The 5,000-nt window shown below is 49.3% G+C and overlaps 1 non-coding gene and 1 pseudogene across 1 annotated transcript; both read left to right on the top strand.

The window, feature by feature from the left end:
- Positions 1-873: 873 nt before the first annotated feature.
- Positions 874-2,093, top strand: LOC149195256 (18S ribosomal RNA; annotated as a pseudogene).
- Positions 2,094-4,752: 2,659 nt separating this feature from the next.
- On the top strand, positions 4,753-4,906 carry LOC149195255 (5.8S ribosomal RNA). Its single transcript, XR_016255403.1, has one exon. It is a non-coding gene; the product is annotated as a 5.8S ribosomal RNA (ribosomal RNA).
- Positions 4,907-5,000: the final 94 nt, after the last annotated feature.

Raw genomic sequence — 5,000 nt, 5'->3', positions numbered from 1 at the left:
GGCGGTGCCGCACCCGCTTATGCGTGGTTGAAATACAACCACTAGGATAGGAGCGTGACATGGGATCTCCCAGTCCCTCCTCGACAAAGGTCGCCAAATTGCGGGGTACCTGGGGATTCCATGTCCCGCCTTGTCGAAAGCATCCCAAGTGCGGGAAATTTGGGGTTTCCATGTCTCGTCGTGATGGAAATCGCCCCAGGTGCAGTAAACTTGGTGTACATCGAGCCTGCAACCTCACATCAAGAAAAATGCTCGGTTGGTCGAGAATGAAGGTTTCTTCATTGGTAAAGGATCTCGCTAAGGATCAAAGGTTGGAGTCTCTTCTAGAGCTAGTCCACCATGGACTATCAAAAGTTGAAAGAAGGACAGAGTACCAGGGAACGAAGCGCGGAAGAAACAAAGGGCAGAGAGGAGGAAGGACTCGACTTGTGCTTGGGACATATTATTGTCAAGGGTCTAGGGCTTCGCAATGACCAATAAGAAGCTTCAATGAGGGAAATTTACGAAAGGGTTTTCCTCTGAGAGAGAGAGAGAGAGAGAGGTTTTTCCCTGGCAGAGAGCCAACATCTTGTGTTCTTGTTCTTATGTTTTTGGCACTAGTTTAATGAAAGTAAACACACATGCATTAATAAGAAGAGAAGAAGATTAAGATAACACGATAAATTGCAAAAGAGCTTCGCAAATTGTTATCAAGTCTAGAAGAATCCCGCTATACCCCATTGCCCCAGATTCTTCAACGCGGTATCGGAGCTAAGGTGACACATCAAGGAAAGGGAATCTCAAGAACATCCGCAAGGTTGAAGTGTCAAGCCAAGAAGTCTCAATCACATCAAGGACAAGAAGGTCTACCATCTATCATTCCTCATGGAAGACTACAAAGCAAGAAGAAAAATTAGTTGCAGTTAAAAAGATCGTAGTTGGATCTTGGGTCATAAGGGTCAGTCCGCCTACTCGATGTGCACCTGCCCTTCCATCCCTTTTGTTGGCGGCGTGCTCCTGGCCTTAATTAGTTGGGTCGCGGTTCTGGTGCTATTACTTTGAAAAAATTAGAGTGCTCAAAGCAAGCTTATGCTCTGAATACATTAGCATGGAATAACGTGATAGGAGTCTGGTCCTATTGTGTTGGCCTTCGGGACCAGAGTAATGATTAATAGGGACTGTCGGGGGCATTCATATTTCATTGTCAGAGGTGAAATTCTTGGATTTATGAAAGACGGACCACTGCGAAAGCATTTTCCAAGGATGTTTTCATTAATAAAGAACGAAATTTGGGGGCTCGAAGACGATCAGATACTGTCCTAGTCTCAACCATAAATGATGCTGACCAGGGATCGACAAATGTTGCTCTAAGGACTCCGCCAGCACCTTCTGAGAAATCAGAGTGTTTGGGTTCCGGGGGGAGTATGGTTGCAAGGCTGAAACTTAAAGGTATTAACGGAAGGGCACCACCAGGAGTGGAGCCTACGGCTTAATTTGACTCAACACGGGGAAACTTACCAGGTCCAGACATAGTAAGGGTTGACAGATTGAGAGCTCTTTCTTGATTCTATGGGTGGTGGTGCATGGTCGTTCTTAGTTGGTGGCGCGATTTGTCTGGTTAATTCCGATAATGAACGAGACCTCAGCTTGCTAACTAGCTACGCGGAGGTTCCCCTTCGTGGCCAGCTTCTTAGAGGGGCTGGCCATTTAGGACATGGAAGTTTGAGGCAATAACAAGTCTGTGATTCCCTTAAATGTTCTGGGCCACACGCACGCTACACTGATGCAGCCAACGAGTTTTTATTCCTGGTTCGAGAGGATCGGGAAATATTCTCAAATTGCATCGTGATGGGGATAGACCATTGCAATTATTGGTCTTCAACGAGGAATTCCTAGTAAGCGCGTGTCATCAACTCGTGTTGACTACGTCCCTGCCCTTTGTACACACCGCCCGTCGCTCCTACCGATTGAATGATCCGGTGAAGTGTTCGGATTGCGTCAACGATGGTGGTTCGCCGCCATCGACGTCGTGAGAAGTTCATTGAACCTTATCATTTAGAGGAAGGAGAAGTCATAACAAGGTTACCGTAGGTGAACCTGCGGTAGGATCATTGATAGCAGGGGTTTTCTTTTTTGGTTTGGGTTGGTTGGGTTTCGATTGCAATGTGGGACTTTGTGGTGCGTCTCTAGGGGAGCGGGTTTGGTGTTTGGCGGGAACATTGTTGGTTGCTTTTCTCAAGGTAACGCTTGTTTTTTCGTGTGTGCTTGCAAGCCATGCTTGTGCTTGTCCCACCCATCCTTTGTTTTTCTTCCCCCCAATGTGTTTCTGCAGGGGGTCCAGAAGCTTGTTTCTTGGGAGCCCTTCCGACGATCTGTTTGGTCGGGCATGGTTTCTGCAGAGTTGAGGTGCTCGGTAAATACGATGGATAAATTTGGACTCATTCGTAGTGGCGGTGCTCGGTCTTTTGTTCGTTGGAAGGCATGGGCCAAGGGTGTGGGCTTCCATAGTTGGTTCTCTCGAAAAGGCGGCGACGGTTGATGTGTTGCTTGGGTGAGCTTTTTCGTTGGTGGTTGGGTGGAGGGAGTGGTTGTGCGTGCGCCTGGTAGCTCAAACCTTCTGTGAGGGGAGATTGTCGGGGTGTGGTCAGTATGGGATGGATGAAGAGCGGTTCAACCTGTTGGGTTGGCCACCCTAGTCCCTCCCGACTATTCCTCGACATGCCCTCGTGGAAGGGTTGGGTGTCGAGGTAATGAAAAACCCATCCCTCGGTCTGAGCTCCATCGAGATCGCAATTTTCCCCTCTGACTGGCATGAGGGTGGCAATCTTATCTCGTGCCTCTGCTATCGAGGGAATTCCTCGTCCTCTCGTGACCCACTCCCCTTCTAAGGGAAAAAGAAGTAGCGGGTTGTGTCATTGTTCCTCCCTCTGGATTGTGGGTTTTTTGTGGGACTTGCATCATTTCTTTGTTTCGTGGTGTGCGCTTTGCGAACGTCCCTCTCTCTAGTGGCCTTGAACCATCGATGTATTTGTGGCCCGCGGCTTTCTCCAGTGTTGAGTGTCGGCCCATGACAACTCCTCTTTGGAGTTTGATTCTTTGACCCCCGTTGACTCTCTCGCTGGAAAGGTTGTTGGGTGTTTTGTACACGGAGGGGTGCAATGGCAGGGTGGGTTTGTGTTATTGGCAGCAGTCTATTTGTCGTTTGAAGCCTTGTGCCACTGGGTTGGGGGGCTGTTTTCCTCTCAGTGATGTGCTCCAAACACTGGTCTCATCGTGGCTCTTGTCTTTTCTATTGGTCAATTTTAGGTTGTGATTTATTTGCTTGGTTGTTTGCTATGTTGTAAAGCTAGAAAGGGTGTTGTTCTGAATGCATGTGGGAGGGTGTGAAGAGGTGGGACGCTTTTTTGATTGGGTGCCTTGTTTGATTTCTTTTTGGTTAGCGGACATCTACTCGGGGTGCTATTGAGCTTCTCTCTTTTCTCGGGATCTTTGTTTCTTTGGTGTTGTTTTCTTCCATTCTTCCTTTTGCCCCTAGCTTTACGGAGGATAGGTGGGATTGTTGTGGATTGGTGTTCTGGAAGGATGAAAAGCAGTGCGAGTTCCCAGGGTGGCCACCCTAGTCCTTCTCGATCACCGTCCCCTGCAGTTCCCCCCTTTTTTTCCGAAGGCGCGGGGTTTGGGAAGCTTGTTCTCTGTTTGAGCCTCCCCTGGTGAGCCGGTAGCCACGTTTGATATCTCTTGCTTTCTTGTTGTTTTCTTCCCTTCTTTCTTTTGGCCCTTTGGCTTTACGGAGAAAAGGTGGGATTGTTATGGATTGGTGTTCAGGAAGGACGAAAAGCAGTGCGAGTTCCGAGGGTGGCCACCCTAGTCCTTCTCGATTGCCGTCCCCGGCAGTTCCCCCCCTTTTTGCGAAGGCACAGGGGTGGGGAAGCTTGTTCTTTGTTTGAGCCTCCCCCTGTGAGCCGTTAGACGTGTTTGATATCTTTCTTTCTTTCATGTTGTTTTCTTCCCTTCTTCCTTTCGGCCCCTAGCTTTACGGGGAAAAGGTGGGATTGTTGTGGATTGGTGTTCGGGAAGGACGAAAAGCAGTGTGAGTTCCTAGGGTGGCCACTCTAGTCCTTCTCGATCACTGTCCCCTGTAGTTCCCCCCTTTTACGAAGGCACGGGGTTGGAAAATCTTATTCTCTGTTTGAAGCCTTCCCTTGTGAGCCGGTAGCCACGGTTGATATATCCCTTTCTCTCTTGTTGTTTTCTTCCCTTCTTCCTCGTGGCCCCTAGCGTTACGGATAAAACGTGGGATTGTTGTGGATTAGTGTTCCGGAAGGACGAAACGTAGTGCGAGCTCCCGGGGTGGCCACCCTAGTCCTTCTCGATCGTCGTCCCCTCCAATTCCCCCTTTTTGCCGAAGGCACGGGGCTTGGGAGGCTTGTGCTTTGTTTTCTACCCTTTTCTTCCTTTTGGTCCCTAGCTTTACGGAGAAAAGGGGGAATTTTTGTGGGCTGGTGTCGGGGAAGGGCTAAAAGCAGTGCGAGCTCCCGGGGTGGCCACCCTAGTCCTTCTCGATCGTTGTTCCATGCATTTCCCCCCTTTTTGCGAGTGCGTGGGGCTGGGGGAGATTGTCCTCTATTCAAGCCTCCCCCTGTGAGGGGGTTAGACACCTTTGTTTCTCTTTCTCTCATGTGTTTTTCCTCCTTTTGCCCCTTGGCCTTACATTTGTTGTGGGGGGTGCCCCTATTCAGTTTTGTGGCTGATTTTTCGATAATACGTGGAAACGACTCTCGACAACGGATATCTCGGCTCTTGTTACGATGAAGAACGTAGCAAAATGCGATACTTAGTGTGAATTGCAGAATCCCGTGAATCATCGAGTTTTTGAATGCAATTTGTGCCCAAGGCCTCAGTCGAGGGCACGTTTGTCTAGGCGTCGCATCCCATTCAAACGCGCTCCCTGCAATATGCTAGGGAGCAGCAGAGCTGTTCGTCTGTGCCCCATGCGGTGCGGTCGGCTGAAATACCTCAAG

Source organism: Pinus tabuliformis, chromosome 2_2 (assembly GCF_031772625.1).
Source record: "Pinus tabuliformis cultivar Carrire ecotype Pingquan chromosome 2_2, CPIR1, whole genome shotgun sequence".
NCBI classification, from domain to species: Eukaryota; Viridiplantae; Streptophyta; class Pinopsida; order Pinales; family Pinaceae; genus Pinus; species Pinus tabuliformis.
The sequence above is the reverse complement of the archived record's forward strand: the minus strand, read 5'-3'. Positions and strand labels throughout refer to the sequence as shown.